This window comes from Schistocerca nitens, chromosome 10 (genome assembly GCF_023898315.1).
Source record: "Schistocerca nitens isolate TAMUIC-IGC-003100 chromosome 10, iqSchNite1.1, whole genome shotgun sequence".
In the NCBI taxonomy this organism is placed as follows: Eukaryota; Metazoa; Arthropoda; class Insecta; order Orthoptera; family Acrididae; genus Schistocerca; species Schistocerca nitens.
The window spans coordinates 103,041,952-103,060,408 of NC_064623.1; positions in this window are offsets into that span (position 1 = coordinate 103,041,952).

An 18,457-nucleotide genomic window follows, 5' to 3' on the forward strand; every position below is an offset into this window, starting at 1 on the left:
CATTCGAATGAGCACCGCAGTGGATACAAACCTGTTGGCTTTGGTGAAGCTACTCAACGTTGATCACACAGGCAGCAAAGCGAACGGAAAATGCTGCCACTGCCAACCACCTCAGAAATACAAAGCTGACACAGACACATTCACTCACTCTTTAACGCGTGAGGGTAGGGAAAGGGAGGAACATAGAAGTATAAAATAACAGAAATATTACATAGAAGTGTGGATCACGTGGGAACCAATGGACAGTAGTTATACATACATAAACATGTTTCAGAGCGATGCAAAAGATATGTCGTTCGCATTATAACGTTAGCTATGGTTGAAATAATATTGCAACACTCAATTTCCTTGTGTGGTAAGTTAAGCAACACGCCGAATATCTGAGGTGCTAACATGAGACGTAGTAACAAGGTAAAACAAACAAAAAGTCATGAAGCTCTTCTTACAGAGACGATTCACGGTCTGGACTACATCTTTTACCTTGTTTGGCTACCTCTAACATTATGGAAGTTATTCCTCGGTGTTTTAACACTTTTCATGCTTTCCTTTATTTTAGTCACTACTTTCGTATAATTCATTTCTTCGCCAATTCAGTGGTGGACCTTCTAATTTGTGATACGTCCATTAATTCTCAGCGTCCTTACTACTCATTTCAAACATTAGACTCTATTTCACTTCCACAAAACGCTGTGCTCTAGACGTAAATTCTCAGCAATTTCATGCTCCGATTAATGCCTACATTTTCTATTAGTATATTTCTTTTGACCAAGAGTGCCATCTTTGATAGACTGTTTGTTACATCCTCCTTACGCCGTCCGCGATGCATTACCTCGCTTTCGAAGTAATTTCTGTTTCCCACTAATCTCATTTCTGCTACCTTCCTTACTTTCACTCTTCTTACGTTTACCCTTGGTCGACATGAAATTCTCATCAAACTCTTCATTGTAGTTAAGCAGTCTATGATTCCCCCTTACTTTCGCTGATGAAGGAAATATCATCAGTGAAGCTATTCACTGATATCCTCCGAGTTTTAATGCCAGTCCTAACCTCCCATTTATTTCCATTGTTGCGCTATACGTTCTTTGCTAGCCGCCAACAAGTGTTTCATACTGGTTTCTTTTCATAGAAAACCTTGCATCACAGCGTTACGTCGACGATACTGTACCGCCCGCTTTGTTGCCCTTCAGGGCAAGCCATCCTGAGCTTAGACTTCAGCAAGATAATGCCCGGCTGCACACACCAGAGTTTCTGCTGCTTGCCTTCGTCCTTGCCAAAACCCTACCTTGAGCAGCAAGGTCCGTGGTTTTCGCTTCAATTGCCAACGTTTGGAGCGTTATGGGGTTTTGACGATCCAACACACCAATTGGGCACAACATGGCACGAAAATCCGCAAAATGACATCGAACAACTCTACCAATCAATGCCAAGCAGAATAAGTGCTTCAATTAGGGCCACAGGTAGACCGATGCGGTACTGGCTTGCTCAATTTGTGAAGTCCTTTCTCTTCAATAAATCATCCTACTTTTTTGAAACTGTAATCATTTGTTTGTCTGTATACATATCACATCTACATAATTCGGTACCATTCGGATAGTTCCTTCGTGGAGCGACTTTATTTTTGTCTTAGAATGTACGAGGGCAGTTCAATAAGTAATGCAACACATTTTTTTTCTCGGCCAATTTTGGTTGCAAAAACCGAAAATTTCTTGTGGAATATTTTCAAACATTCCCGCTTCGCCTCGTATAGTTTCATTGACTTCCGACAGGTGGCAGCGCTGTACGGAGCTGTTAAAGTGGCGTCTGTAACGGATGTGCGTTGCAAACAACGGGCAGTGATCGAGTTTCTTTTGGTGGAAAACCAGGGCATCTCAGATATTCATAGGCGCTTGCAGAATGTCTACGGTGATCTGGCAGTGGACAAAAGCACGGTGAGTCGTTGGGCAAAGCGTGTGTCATCATCGCCGCAAGGTCAAGCAAGACTGTCTGATCTCCCGCGTGCGGGCCGGCCGTGCACAGCTGTGACTCCTGTAATGGCGGATCGTGCGAACACACTCGTTCGAGATGATCGACGGATCACCATCAAACAACTCAGTGCTCAACTTGACATCTCTGTTGGTAGTGCTGTCACAATTGTTCACCAGTTGGGATATTCAAAGGTTTGTTCCCGCTGGGTCCCTCGTTGTCTAACCGAACACCATAAAGAGCAAAGGAGAACCATCTGTGCGGAATAGCTTGCTCGTCATGTGGCTGAGGGTGACAATTACTTGTCAAAGATTGTTACAGGCGATGAAACATGGGTTCATCACTTCGAACCTGAAACAAAACGGCAATCAATGGAGTGGCGCCACGCCCACTCCCCTACCAAGAAACAGTTTAAAGCCATACCCTCAGCTGGTAAAGTCATGGTTACAGTCTTCTGGGACGCTGAAGGGGTTATTCTGTTCGATGTCCTTCCCCATGGTCAAACGATCAACTCTGAAGTGTATTGCGCTACTCTTGAGAAATTGAAGAAACGACTTCAGCGTGTTCGTAGGCACAAAAATCAGAACGAACTTCTCCTTCTTCATGACAATGCAAGACCTCACACAAGTCTTCGCACCCGAGAGGAGCTCACAAAACTTCAGTGGACTGTTCTTCCTCATGCACCCTACAGCCCCGATCTCGCACCGTCGGATTTCCATATGTTTGGCCCAATGAAGGACGCAATCCGTGGGACGCACTACGTGGATGATGAAGAAGTTATTGATGCAGTACGCCGTTGGCTCCGACATCGACCAGTGGAATGGTACCGTGCAGGCATACAGGCCCTCATTTCAAGGTGGCGTAAAGCCGTAGCATTGAATGGAGATTACGTTGAAAAATAGTGTTGTGTAGCTAAAAGATTGGGGAATAACCTGGTGTATTTCAATGCTGAATAAAACAACCCCTGTTTCAGAAAAAAAATGTGTTGCATTACTTATTGAACTGCCCTCGTATAAGATCCGTCTTTCCAAAAAGCTTATACACTCTTGTTCAGAAAAGACGACTAAAGATACGACGTTCGAATTCACAGAATATTTACATTAAACTGTTCTGCAGAAATGATTAGCATTTCAACCACGTCGACCTGCGGGTTCAAGGTCAACATAGATATCGCGTCGCAACACCACTTACCGATAAAATGCGTGCTCTCGTCGGTACAGATGGAAGGCAATGCATCAGTGTGACCAGAGAAGACGCGCAGGATGCCTCGCAGATGTGTGCGCGAACAGTACCGTCAAATCAGTGAGTTTGAAAGAGGGCGCATTATTAGCGTGAGAAACATGATGCATTCATCTGGAAAATTGCTGCTCGTGTGGGAAAGGGCGTTTCGGCAGCGGAGCGAGATAGGACAGGTCGCACCATCCAGACCACCCTACGAGAAGGTCGACACCTCATGCGAATGGCATTGAAGGACAGATCGGCGTTCTCCTCGGCTCTGGCGCAACAGTGGAACACATCGTGCACTATAAGGGGTGACAGTCCGTCGCCATTTATTACAGCATGGTTTACATGAGTGCCGTCGATTTCTCCGCCTTAGACGAAATGTGCAGAAATATGCTTACGGCAATGGTGTTTGCAACGACGTCACTGGGGACGGGAACGTCATCAGATGGTGTTTACGGACGAATCGTGATCTTTGTTTGATAATGATGGCCGCATTTTGAATCACCGCAGACAGGCGGAGTGGCATCACAGTGACTGCATTCAGAAGACATACAACGCAAACTCAAGGCTTCATTGTGTGGGGTGCTACTGGGTACAACCACAAATCACAGCTGTTGCGTGTCCAGGGCACTGTGACCAGTATGATATACGTGAAAAACATCGTGGCCATACCCTCTCTGCACAACAACAGATGCTATTTTTTCCGCAAGATTTTGCACGACCACATGTTGCTGCACGAACATTTACGTTTTTGGTGTCACAGGATGTTAGCGTTTTGCCCTGGACCGCCAGATCAACAGATTTGTCGCCAATCGAAAATGTAAGAGAATCTGGTGAAACGATGTGACCCAATGCCAACCACCACAGATGAAGTGCAGTGGACTGACAAGGCAGCCAGTCCACAGAGACGGGTATCCGAGAGGGCACACGTACACACACGCCGACTGGCGCGAAGTCTGGAACAGGATTCGTAATGAATGTGATAAAGAAAAGAACGTAGCTACTAGAACACTTAACTTTTATATCGTCCTTTGGTATACAGCATTCTTGATGATACAAGTGAGACTCTTTAGATTCATGAAGTAACTAATGGCGCCTTGGAAGGCTATTCTAACTGTCTCTCGGCAAATGAGAGAAAGGCTTCGTCAGTGTAGTCGCTAGCAAAGACGTCGTACAACTGGGGCGAGTGCTAGTAAGTCTCTCGAGACCTGCCTTGTGGTGGCGCTCGGTCTGCGATCACTGCCAGTGGTGACACGCGGGTCCGACATGTACTAATGGACCGCGGCCGATTTAAGCTACCACCTAGCAAGTGTGGTGTCTGGCGGTGATACCACATGAAGTATGCAGCTAGATGGATGACTATACCACAGGACGTCATTCGCACTTTTATACACGTCGATGCCATCACGGATGGAGTAAGTTATCAGGGCGCATGGCGGATCCTGTGCCTCCGCGATAACAGGTCAAATGGTGAGCAGAGTTGGCTTAAATGCAGATCATTTTTGCAGAAGAAACTAATGTACATGTCCTATGCATATGCGGGTCCTATCTCTAGTCGTTCAAGGTATTCTGAGTGTACCTATTTTTCAGAGATCTACAAATACCTAACACCATTGTAGGCAGTAACAAGTGCATGGAAACATAATGCGCTCTGTTATTAAGCATCAGTTTACATACCTTACAAGTATAGTTAAATGTGATCCAAATGCAAGAATTATGATATTTACTCTTTCAACTGCTTTCATGTGTTTTAAAATAAGCATAATCAGCCCGTACCGCAAGAAACCTTTATTTTTGTGGTTAGCAGTTCCGGTCAGCTACTGACCATCTTCAAACCTCATACCATGATGGTATGCGGTTGCTAAGAATGGAACGCGTTACGAACTCCACAGACGTCGACTGAACAGTTGATGTTCCTGATGCTCGTATCGCCTACTCCGTTCTCCGCTACCCCTTACCATCATGGTATGAGCGCTGAAGATGGTCAATAACTGACCGGAACCGGTAACCATAAAAATAACGCTTTCTTGAGATCGAGGATGCTTATGTCAATTCCACAGTACTAAGAAAAACCGATGTTCTCCACGAGAAATGTTCTGAAAAATTACTGCTCTCATGTGTGTTTATGTACATTCAACCTCCAGCAAAGATTAACGATTTTGAACTGTTTTCTGTCAACATAATTACTCTAAACACACTACTGCTCGATGCAGCCAGACTGTGCGTGTTGCCAGACGGCAACATCGTGGTTTCCTAAATATTATACCTAAACTTACGGTTTGTTGCCAGATGGCAACACCAGGCTGTAACGGTGGGCTGTGCTCATAATGTTTTGGCTCAACAGTGTAGGTATTAGATAAGGTTTCTTTTAAAATGTGAAAATATATCGGTCAGGTAACTTTGGCTTTACACGTCGCCGGCCGTTGTGGCGGAGAGGTTCTAGGCGCTTCAGTTCGGAACCGCGCTGCTGTTACGGTCGCGGGTTCGAATCCTGCCTCTGACATGGATGTGTGTGATGTCCTTAGGTTAGTTAGGTTTTAGTAGTTCTAAGTCCAGGGGACTGTTGACCTCAGATGTTAAGTCCCATAGTGCTCAGAGCAATTTGAACCATTTTTGCACTTCGAAGAAAACGTGAAGAAAATTCACTTCTGGTGTCAACATATGTGTACTTCAGTACAATAACACAAACTGAATTAACGACGTGTTTTGTAATGCACCCCATCAATTCAAAAAAATTCCAGACAGGATTAAGAGAAAAATAGAGAAAAATAAAGATGGTAGGTTTTGTGGTACCGTATCCTCCAGAAATCGCAGGTTACATCAAGTTTGACAACGTGAATCCTGCTGGAATGGCCTAAGTCCGTCGGAATGCGCAATGGACATAGATGGAAGCAGGTGATCAGACAGGGTGCTTACTTACCTGTCACCTGTCAGAGGCGTATGTAGACGTATCAGGTGTCCCATACCATTCCAACTGCTCCCGCCCCACACCATTACAGAGCCTCCACCTGCTTGAAAAGTCCTCTGCTGACATGCAGGCCCCATGGTTCAAAAATGGCTCTGAGCACTATGGGACTCAACTGCTGAGGTCATTAGTCCCCTAGAACTTAGAACTAGTTAAACCTAACTAACCTAAGGACATCACAAACATCCATGCCCGAGGCAGGATTCGAACCTGCGACCGTAGCGGTCTTGCGGTTCCAGACTGCATCGCCTTTAACCGCACGGCCACTTCGGCCGGCCAGGCCCCATGGATTCATGAGGTTTTCTCCATATCCCTACACGTCCATCCGCTCGATACAATTCGAAACGAGACGCGTCCGAGCAGGCAATATGTTTCCAGTCATCAACAGTCCAATGTTGGTGTTTGCGGGCCCAGGTGAGGCGTAAAGTTTTCTGTCGTGCAGTCATCAAAGGTAGACGAGTCTTAGGCAGCGAAAGCCCATATCGATGAAGTTTCATTAAATAGTTCGCACGCTGACACTTGTTGATAGCCCAGCATTGAAATCTGCAGCAGTTTGCGGAAGGGTCGCACTTCGTTCACGTTGAATGGTTCTTTTCATTTGTCATTTGTCCCGTTCTTGCAGGATGGTTTTCCGGCCTCAGCGATGTCGGACACTTGTTGTATTGTACAGGCGTTGCTGACGCGGCTCCATACTCTGCCTGTTTACATAATTCTGTATTTGAATACGAATGCAATACCAGTTTCTTTGATCCTTCAGAGTAGTTTTGTCTGATGACAACAGTTTCAATGCTACTGATGCGTACAGCGCACAAAACGTTCGTATACCTTAATGAAGCTGCCAGAAAAAACTCTTGTTTTGGATGTCGTTCAGCTGGGTCATCTCATTGGCCTGATTCTTGATTGTGACTCTGCATGTGAATTTATTGCAGATTATTGGCAATATTTGTTTTATGGGCAGTGGGCCTGCGTCTAACGTTTCGTCTTCCAATGCTGAAGACATTATCAGAGGCTTTGACGACTCTTGTGTAGCACAAGTAGCTCATTATTCTTACGAAATAATGGGTACTTTCGACAAGGGATGTCAAAATGATTCCATATTTATAGATTTAAGAGCTTTTGATACCGTTCCCCTCAAGCGACTTCTAATTAATCAGCGTGCCTGCGGAGTATCGTCTTTATGCGACTGAATCCATAATTTCCTATCATGACGGCCAGTTTTTGTAGTAATATACGGAAAGTAATCGAGTAGAATATTTGGCATACCCCAAAGAAGTTTTATATGTTCGCTGCTGTTCCTCATCTACATCAGCGATTTAGGTGACTATCTGAGTAGCCCACTCAGATTTTTTGCAGATGATGCTGTCATTTAGAGTCTTGTAGAGTCACAAGATGATTAAGTTGCAAAATGATTTACATAGGATATCAATATGATGCGAAAAGTGCCAATTGACTCTAAATAATGAAAATGGTGTGGTCATCCACATGAATGCTAAAAGGAATCACACTCATTTGAAGGCTGTGAATTCAGCTTAATACCTAGGGGTCACAAGTACGAGTCACGCAAACTGGATCGAGCACGTAGATAATGCTGTGGAGAAAGCGAACTGTGAATTATTGTCAGAACGCTTAGAAACTGCAACGTGGCAACTAAGGGGCTGCTTACACTACGCTTGTCCGCCATCTTCTGGAGTATTGCTGAGCCCTTTCAGATAGGGTCGACGGAGAATATCGAAAAAGTCAAAAAAAATGGCATCTCATTCTGAAAAAGGGGAGAGGGTGTCACGGGTATGATGCATGAATTGGGGTGGCAAGAAAATGACGTTTCTCGTTGCGGAGGAATTTTCTCATGACATTTCAGTCACTTTCTCCCCCGATTGTGAAAATATTTTGTTGGCGCTCACCCACGTGGCGAGAAAAGTCATCATAAGAGAAAAATAAAAATCAAGGCTTGTACGGAAAGGTTTAAGTGTCCGTTTCTCCCGCTCGCTGTTAGAGAGAGAGAAATAACTTGAAGGAGTGCCGGGAACTTAATTGTGTACTGCATGGTAAACATGTAGGTTTAGATGAAAGGAGTTACAGTATCAGAGAAGCTCAGCAGGCAGAAATGCTTACACGTTTCCACGCAACGATCAGTTCATGATGTTATCAGAGCCGCACGGGGTGGCTACGTGGTTTGAGGCGCCATGTCACGGATAGTGCGGCCCCTCCGGCCGGATGTTCGAGTCCTCCCTCGACAATGGGTGTGTGTGTTGTTCTTAGTATAAGTTAGTTTAAGTTGTAGTGGTACTGACAAGGCAGCCAGTCCACAGAGACGGGTAGCCGAAAGGGCACACGTACACACACGCCGACTGGCGCGAAGTCTGGAACAGGATACGTGAGGAATGTGATAAAGAAAAGAACGTAGCTACTAGAACACTTAACTTTTATATCGTCCTTTGGTATACAGCATTCTTGATGATACAAGTGAAACTATTTAGATTCATGAAGTAACTAATGGCGCCTTGCTAGGTCGTAGCCATGGACTTAGCTGAAGGCTATTCTGTCTCTCGGCAAATGACAGAAAGGCTTCGATCAGTGTAGTCGCTAGCAATGTCGTCGTACAACTGGGGCGAGTGCTAGTCAGTCTCTCGAGACCTGCCTTGTGGTGGCACTCGGTCTGTGATCTTGACAGTGGCGACACGCGGGTCCGACATGTACTAATGGACCGCGGCCGATTTAAGCTACCACCTAGCAAGTGTGGTGTCTGGCGGTGACACCACATAAGTAGTGTGTAAGTCTAGGGACCGATGCCCTCAGCAAGGATTCACACACATTTCACGTCCTCAGACTGCAACCTAAGATCGTCGAGCCCCTCCTACGCATCATGTGGAGCCTGTAGTGAGGAAGAACTGGCGCTGTTTGTTTTATTCAGCACTAGGGCGCACTAATTGTCTGATTCCACTTTTTTTTCTGTTGCAGGTGTGTGGTTATTTGAACCCAGCGAAGAACCTACGCCCGCCGTTTGCCACAGCAGCAGAATATAAATTCTTTCGTACTTTAGGTCAACTGTACATATCAACTAAAGAAAGAAGCGTAAACGCCTGGCTCAAGGAACAAAAGAGCCGTTAGCGCGTGGGCAGTACGGATAAATCAGGGAACCGCCAGAACTGTGATTTCATATTGACCTAATCATTTCTTCGCTTTCCATGAAATCCTGCATTGTGTGATGTCTGCACTTTGCCCCTTTGTATCAGGTTTGTACTGATAACACTGCGTCTCGTCACCCGTCACTGTTCTTTCCAGAACAGGCCCTGGTTTTTCGTTTCAGTCAAGCGACAGCAGACGTCCGTGCATCGCTTTTGTCTGGGGTTTAAGGCTAGTGGCACAAATTTCGCACACATAATTTCTTTTTCTTTTTCAAAACGTTCTGGAGATTGTCTTAAACACTTGATTTAGAGATTTTGCTCAATTGTGATTTATGTCCCAACAACGTTGACACACTACGGCCTCACGCCCACTACTTAACACTGCCTGCGCACAACTTACTCCTCGAATCCACGTCCGTTGCTTACAGTTGTTAATTCTAGCTGTCACGGACGTTAACAGCGATGACGTCATACGCCAGAAATAAAATCTGCAGCGGAACTTTTTGGACGGACCGTCTACATTAGTATTACCGGAATGCAAAGATCTTTCAGAATTTGTTCGAGGCAGACTGGTAATTCAAATCCATGGCTTGTTTCTTCAGGTTCCTTCACGACCTGGTACTGGTTCATTTTACTGTTTGGTTGGCACAAAAGTTTGTAGCGTTTTTGTTTTGTCCGTTGGTATTCCGGTTGTTATCGTTTTGTTTATCGAACGCCATTTTTTATTTTTAGTACACTGTTGCTATTTGAGTTTACATATTGCCATTTTATCATTTGGAGATAGTGAGTGGAGCTGTGGTCGCTGGAAAATGGAGTATCAAGTGATAAATCGGAATATTTTCCACACATTCTTCCGTTTGAGTTCAATAGAGGGGTGACAGCAGCCGAGACAGCCAGAAACATTTACGCCGTGTATCGGGATAGTGGCACTGGACAGAACACGGCAAGAAAATGGTTTCCTCGTTGGAGCATCGTTTTGACATTAGAGACTGTCCACCTTTAGGGTTTGATTAAAATGTTTTAAACCCAATATTCATCCACGTCAGTGTACTTGAAAAGTGGCAAATGTGATGAATTATGATCATTCTGACGTCGATAGACATTTGCATTAAATATGGAAGGTTCAAAAGTCGGGTGTATGGGTACGGCACGCTGTAAGCCAAAATTCTAAATTAAGAGTGTGTCCATATGTGTGTCTCTTTTTCGCTCGTCCACAGTTGGCTCGTGAACCATTCCTATCCTATTGTATCTTCATGCTAACGAAAGGAAAAGAGAGGAAGGGATTAGTGTAGCATTACCTCCCCGTACAAAGATCTACCGCCATCCACAAAATATAATGTTATGCATCTGGTGGAACGGCGACGGTGTGGTGTACTACGAATTGTTTACCGGAGGTATAACCATCACTGCTGCCACCTGTTGTCAACAACTGAGACATCTGGCAGACGGAGTCCAGGAACAACGAGCAAGAACATTTCGTGATAACGCCGGCCCGCATTCTGCTAGACTGACAAAAAACAGTATGCAGGACAGTTTTGGAAGTCATTCTGCACCCACCTTATTCACCTGGTCTTGCACCATAAAATTTTCACCTTCTTCGCTCTATATCGAACAGCCTTGAAGGAAATTCGGCCGCGTGTAGTGGCCGCGCGGTTAGAGGCACCTATTTACAGAGGCATCTCCCGCCAGAGGTTCGAGTCCTCCCTCGGGCACTGCAGCATGTGTGTTGTTTTTCCTAGCATAAGTTAGATTAAGTTAGTTTAAGTAGTGAGTAAGTCGAGGGACCGATGACCTCAGCAGTTGGGTTCCTTAGGAATTCACACATTTTGAAGGAACTTCGTTTCCGGATTAAAATATGATCCGACCATGGTTCGACAAAATACTGACGCGGATTCTTTACAGACGAATGGAAAAACTGGTAGAAGCCGACCTCGGGGAAGATCAGTTTGGATTCGGTAGAAATGTTGGAACACGGGACGCAATACTGACCCTACGACTTATCTCAGAAGAAAGATTAAGGATAGGCAGACCTACGTTTATAGCATTTGTAGACTTAGAGAAAGCTTTTGACAATGTTAACTGGAATACTCTCTTTCAAATTCTGAAGGTGGCAGGGGTAAAATACAGGGAGCAAAAGGCTATTTACAATTTGTACAGAAAGCAGATGGCAGTTATAAGAGTCGAGGGGTATGAAAGGGAAGCAGTGGTTGGGAAGGGAGTGAGACAGGGTTATAGCCTCTCCCCGATGTTATTCAATCTGTATATTGAGCAAGCAATAAAGGAATCAAAAGAAAAATTCGGAGTAGGTTTTAAAATCCATGGAGAAGAAGTAAAAACTTTGAGGTTCGCCGATGACATTGTAATTCTGTCAGAGACTGCAAAGGACTTGGAAGAGCAGCTGAACGGAATGGACAGTGTCTTGAATAGAGGGTATAAGATGAACATCAACAAAAGCAAAACGAGGATAATGGAATGTAGTCGAATTAAGTCGGGTGATGCTGAGGGAATTAGATTAGGAAATGAGACGCTTAAAGTAGTAAAGGAGTTTTGCTATTTGGGGAGCAAAATAACTCATGATGGTCGACGTAGAGAGGATATAAAATGTAGACTGGCAATGGCACGGAAAGCGTTTCTGAAGAAGAAAAATTTGTTAACATCGAGTACAGATTTAAATGTCAGGAAGTCGTTTCTGAAAATATCTGTATGGAGTGTAGCCATGTATGAAAGTGAAACGTGGACGATAAATAGCTTAGACAAGAAGAGAATAGAAGCTTTCGAAATGTGGTTCTACAGAAGACTGCTGAAGATTATATGGGTAGATCACATAACTAATGAGGAGGCATTGAATAGAATTGGGGAGAAGAGGAGCTTGTTGCACAACTTGACTAGAAGAAGGGATCGGTGGGTAGGACATGTTCTGAGACATCGAGGGAGCACCAATTTAGTATTGGAGGGCAGCGTGGAGGGTAAAAATCGTAGAGGGAGACCAAGAGGTGATTACACTAAGCAGATTCAGAAGGATGTAGGCTGCAGTAGGTACTGGGAGATGAAGAAGCTTGCACAGGATAGAGTAGCATGGAGAGCTGCATCAAACCAGTTTCAGGACTGAAGACCACAACAACAACAACAACAACAACAACAACAACATGGTTCGACGAGTTCGTAGCCTCGAATACAACGTGATTTCTATAATTTCAAAATCGCAAAGTTACACCAGTGTTCGAAGATTGCTGAAAATTACGAAGAATATATTTTTGATGAATGAAGTCTCTGTTATCTGCATCTATAGTCTGTATTAAACTGATGGATAAACACTATGAACATATGCACCAGCCCTGTACGTTGGATTCTGAAGCCAGCCCGTTTCATTCCTTCCCTATTATCTAAAAAATTTTTCTTTTAATTTAATAGTAATGTTATACAATGCCACACGGAGAGGACGATGATAGTGTGAAGTAGAGTAATTCCGTAATTTGGAGAATTGTCTTACTTTGCAAACATTCAGCAAATTAGTCTTCAAATTAATTTTGTGCAAATTTCCTCCGAGAATCAGTTATTCGCCATCGAGCACCAGCTTCCATTTTTCCATGGCTCAAATGCCTTCATGTCGTCGTACATTAACATGTTTGTACTCCTTCCCCTCCCCTCCCCTCCCACCCCCACTCCCCACCCCCATTACATACCTCCAAGCGCAGTAAGAAAACGACTATCTATCTCTGATAGTGCCCGAGAGGCAGCTACATTGAAGCAGCTTCGTTGTAAGCGTTTCATTATATTCTTTTGTTTCACATACCGCCCGAACGTGCAGGAAAGTTAATGGTCAGGCTCAGCAGTATTTCAGTCGTCAGAATACGAAAGTGGGGGAAAAAACTTTACATGGAAAGCCAGAAGTATGCGACGTAGCCAGAAGCGGCAGAGAAATCGGAGGTGAAACGAACAGCTTGCCATATATCACAAAAATGCAAGTACCAATTTACAGAATTTAGCATGTTTATATTGCCGATACTGGAGTGTGTAAATTCCAAATGCATCGCCGTCGTGAGGGGCCAGTATTGTTCGTTGCTTACTCTGTTCGGAGGAAGTAAAAAAGATTCCCTTTTAACAACCTGTCGCATTCGCCACTGTCGGAGAGTTTAGAAGACAATGCCGGTGGGATTAGAAAGTGACGTCATTGAAAGAATCTAGAAACTTTCCTGTTAATGTAAACCCTGATGGCAGGACGAAGATCTGAACCCTTCATTTCGTACATAGTAACAACCTACACATGGGATGACGATGATGATAATGAGATTGATTTTATTTTAGGGTGCGGATTGGATCATCGGATTTCTACTAGACATGATACAGTGTTTAAACCCTGTAAAACTCTCTATGATTCTTGGTTACAACGGAGAAATAACATGGCCAACGGCCTGCAGATAATTTTTTAATACATAGCCCTATCTTCCAATGCCTTATCAGAATGAAGTTTTAACAAACGTACAGGTACATTGCGAGAAGGTAATAATTTCGAACCGAAACGCTCAACTCAAAAATTAAAAAATTATCAGTCTTTGGTAAGTATACCTTGATTCATTGCAAAGTAAGCGTAGGAAAGGGTATACGCACCAAAAACTGGAACGCATGAATTGCAGAACTCAGGTCTTTAAAATATGTAGCACAGGACTTCCAGTTCAGGTTCTTATCAATGGAAATATCCTAGAATTTAGAATATTCTGTTTCATTTATTTACTGTTCGTAATGTTTTATTCTAACTGTTTTTTGATACCTCATGCAGTATAAAATAGCAAGTATTGTGATCTAGCCACGTTAAATTACAATCTGTTCGCAGAGTTCCACTTGATAATTATCAATAAAGTTGTAATTACTTGATCAAGTGGTGAAGTTTCTCCTTGAGGGTCGATGGAAATCCTGAGCTTGAGTTCTGCCTGCCATTTCATCTCCATTAACGTTCCAACCTCTCCTAGTATAGGCAACCATTCATTACGCCGCGTTTATAATAAAAACACTCCGTCACCTTTCACACGATAACCGTTAGCAATTATGTACAAGGCGTACGTGACAATATCAGTCTCCTGTAAATATTCATATATATGATGTACAACCTGTCAAATGATATCTAATTGTGGTTGTACTTCACGGCAAAGTCTGTGAATGGGTGCTTGTAAGGTGCGAAATTATAGCCACCTTACAAGGATGACCAGCATCGGAGTCTATGGTGCAGACTTGGTGGGAGGTCCCATTATCCCAGCGTTTTAGAGAGGCACATCGATGTTACTCCTGACTTCTTCTTGGGTGCCATCAGGTATTACTTCAGCTCACGGCTAGTAGTCATTTAGTGAACTGTAATGGCACAACGGTACGACACGGACATCCTTCATCCTCATGTGTTACTGAGCTGAGGGAGTGGGGAGGGGAGGGTTTTGGGGAGGGGGTCTCGCAATCGATTTTGCGTGCCTCGAATATTCACTGGAGCTACTATTGGCAGTGCGAATCTATTGTAGCTCGATTCTGATTATGTCTGGCAGAGCGAGTCCTAAAGTAGGCCTTGAGCAGCGTTGGTGGAGCAGTAAAAGCCTGGCAGCGAGTGACAGACTACAGGGCATCACAGGCCAAAGTTCTGGACATAGCCCTTAGCTCTGTTTATGTCAAGACTTTATGTAACTGACAAAGTCGGAAATACGACACTGAGTTGAGGGCGGTTGCTGATGTTTTCGGCTTTGATATTCCATGCCGTGATCGTTTCCAGGATTATCAGGATTATCAAATGTCGGCCACATTATGCATTTATGGTCAGTATTTCTCACACTGTTATACGCCCACCTTCATTGCCTGCGCTTGGTGGCTTCCTGAACTATTTGCTTGAGCGTAATTATCTGAGCTAAGGATCTGTTGCTTCATATTATTTATATTTTTAGTCAATCGAACACTTGGCTGTGTATGTAATTGTGCCTGTGTTTGGGATTTCTATGTACCACTGAGAGCGTGACTGTAGTCTATTTGTCTTGGCTACACCCAGTGAACCGTCCGGGGTGGCCGAGCGGTTCTAGGCGCTACAGTCTGGAACCGCGCGACCGTTACGGTAGCAGGTTCGAATCCTTCTTCGGGCATGGATGTGTGTGATGTCCTTAGGTTAGTTAGGTTTAAGTAGTTCTAAGTTCTAGGGGACTGATGACCTCAGACGTTAAGTCCCATAGTGCTCACAGCCATTTAAACCATTTTTACACACAGTGTCAAAGACTAGATACGGTAGTTAACTCCAACGTTAGATTTTCCCATTGATATCGCCGTCGGTTCTCTCACATAATATTCTTTGATGGTGTTTCGACAATAAGCCGTGGCAAAACTTTTGCGTGTTAAATTTCGTTCTTAATTGTTTTTAAGGAGCTTGCATTTAATCTTTCATTTTATATTTTGTTTGCCTTAACAGAAATGCATGTGTTACACTTGTGTTATAGATTTATGCGTCTAGGTACCTCGTAGAGGTGAGCTTGTCATTTTCCGTAGATAACTGGTTCACCCAAGGTTTATAGCAGTGAGGTTAGCCTAAATTACTGTCAGACCTTATTCTGTGGCCAATAATTAAGCTTTTCTGTATTAAATTTTATTCGTCTAATTGTTTAAAAGCCACTACCCTAGCCACGACTAAGCATTCTTGATTTTTATGGATTTTCTTAAAGATAAATCTTTGAAATTTGGCTGCATGTTAAAGTCCTTATGTTGACCATTTCTCGAGAAGGTGGCTATTAATATTTGCTTAATATTTTTGTTTGGCTTATGCTTGACATAAGTGGTTTTTGTAAACAGCCCAACTTTGGATTCTGAGATTCGCAACCGGTTTTTTAGTGGTAGGTGGCCGCGGGGGCCTCTTGCTGTTCAGCACCGCCTTGGTGGTTATTTCTGCCTTCGACTCGTGTCCTCGACTGGCTTAGTGAGCTGATTGACGCTGAATGCTCGTAAATCTTATGTTAAATAGTGACTACACTTCTTAATGTTTTGATGTATGGAACCTTATTTAAACTTTTACTTACAGTCTTGCATCTCCATTGGAATAAGCCTGTACTCCCTGTGTTATGAATTTCGGATAGCTAAGTTTTTTCTAAATTTGCTTAAGCACAAGGTATTTTCTTGATTATTATGTTACACGAATATTTCCAAATAATTTAACAGTAATTACTGGTTTGAGTTCAAATGGGGGTCGTACTCGCCTCATATTTGGACAGCCGTAATCTATTTTGCTCTTTTGGTACTTGTTAATATTTTCAGCAGATTTTCTACTGTTTTTACCACTGTGTTTGCCCTCTTGTGTGATAAAGACGTGTTTAATTAAAGAAATAATTAGTTTTCTGAAAATCCTGTGAATGTCTTAAGTCTAATTATTTCAAATTGTGTTAATGATATCTTTGCTGTTGCCCTTTAAGTAGCTTCTATATTCTAAGGAAAGCAGTTTAAACAAATTTTTTCACTATATTATACAATGAAGATCCAAATAAACTGGTACAGTCAGCCGTATTAAATGCAGAAAAATGTAAACAGGCAGAATACGGCACTGCTGTCGGCAAAGGCTATATAAGACAAAAAGTGTCTGGCGCAGTTGTTAGATCGGTTACTGCTGCTACAATGGCAGGTTATGAAGATTGAACTGGTTTTGGACGTGGTGTTATAGCCGGCGCACGAGCGATGGGACACAGCATCTCCGAGTTAGCGATGAAGTGGGGATTTTCTCGTACGATCATTTCACGAGTGTACTATGAATATCAGGAATCCGGTGGACATCAAATCTCCGAGATCGCTGCGGCCAGAAAAAGATCCTGCAAGGACGCGACCAACTCCAACTGAAAAGAATCATCCAACGTGACAGAAGTGCAACCCTTTCTCAAAATGCTGCAGATTTCAATGCTGGGCCATCAACAAGTGTCAGCGTGCGAACCATTCAACGAAACATCATCGATATAGACTTTCGGAGCCGAAGATCCAGTCGTGTACCCTTGATGACTGCTTCGTCTGAGCCCGTCAATACCGACATAGGACTGTTGATTACTGGAAACAGGTTGCCTAGTCGCACATGTCTCGTTTCAAATTGTATCGAGCGGATGGACGTGTGCGGGTGTGGAGACTACCTCATGAGCCCATGGACCCTGCATGTCTGCAGGGGAATGTTCAAGCTTGTGGAGGCTCTTTAATGGTGTGGGGCGTGTGTAGTTGGAGTGATGGATCCTTGGTACGTACAGATGCGACTCTGACAGGTGACACGTACATAATGATCCTGTGTGATCACCAGCATCCATGTCAGAGACAGCAAAGGACTTGGAAGAGCAGTTGAACGGAATGGATAGTATCTTGACAGGAGGATATAAGATGAACATCAACAAAAGCAAAACAAGGCTAATGGAATGTGGTCGAATTAAGTCGGGTGATGCTGAGGGAATTAGATTAGGAAATGAGACACTTAAAGTAGTAAAGGGGTTTTGCTATTTGGGGAGCAAAATTACTGATGATGGTCGAAGTAGAGAGGATATAAAATGTAGACTGGCAATGGCAAGGAAAGCGTTTGTGAAAAAGATAAATTTGTTAACATTGAGTATAGATTTGTCAGGAAGTCGTTTCTGAAAGTATTTGTGTGGAGTGTAGCCATGTATGGATGTGAAACATGGACGATAAATAGTTTGGACAAGAAGAGAATAGAAGCTTTCGAGATATGGTGCTACAGAAGCATGATGAAGATTAGATGGGCAGATCGCATAACTAATGAGGATGTATTGAATAGGATTGGGGAGAAGAGAAGTTTGTGGCACAACTTGACAAGAAGAAGGGATCGGTTGGTAGGACATGTTTTGAGGCATCAAGCGATCACCAATTTAGTATTGGAGGGCAGCGTGGAGGGTAAAAATCGTAGGGGGAGACCAAGAAATGAATGCACTAAGCAGATTCAGAAGGATGTTGATTGCAGTGGGTACTGGGAGATGAAGAAGCTTGCACAGGATAGAGTAGCATGGAGAGCTGCTTCAAACCAGTCTCAGGACTGAAGACCACAACAACAACATGCATTCGGACGGACTTGGCCAATTCCAGCAGGGCAATGCAACACCCCAGACGTCCAGAATTGCTACATATTGCCTCCAGGAACACTCTTCTGAGTTTAAACACTTCCACTGGCCACCAAACGTCCCAGACATGAACA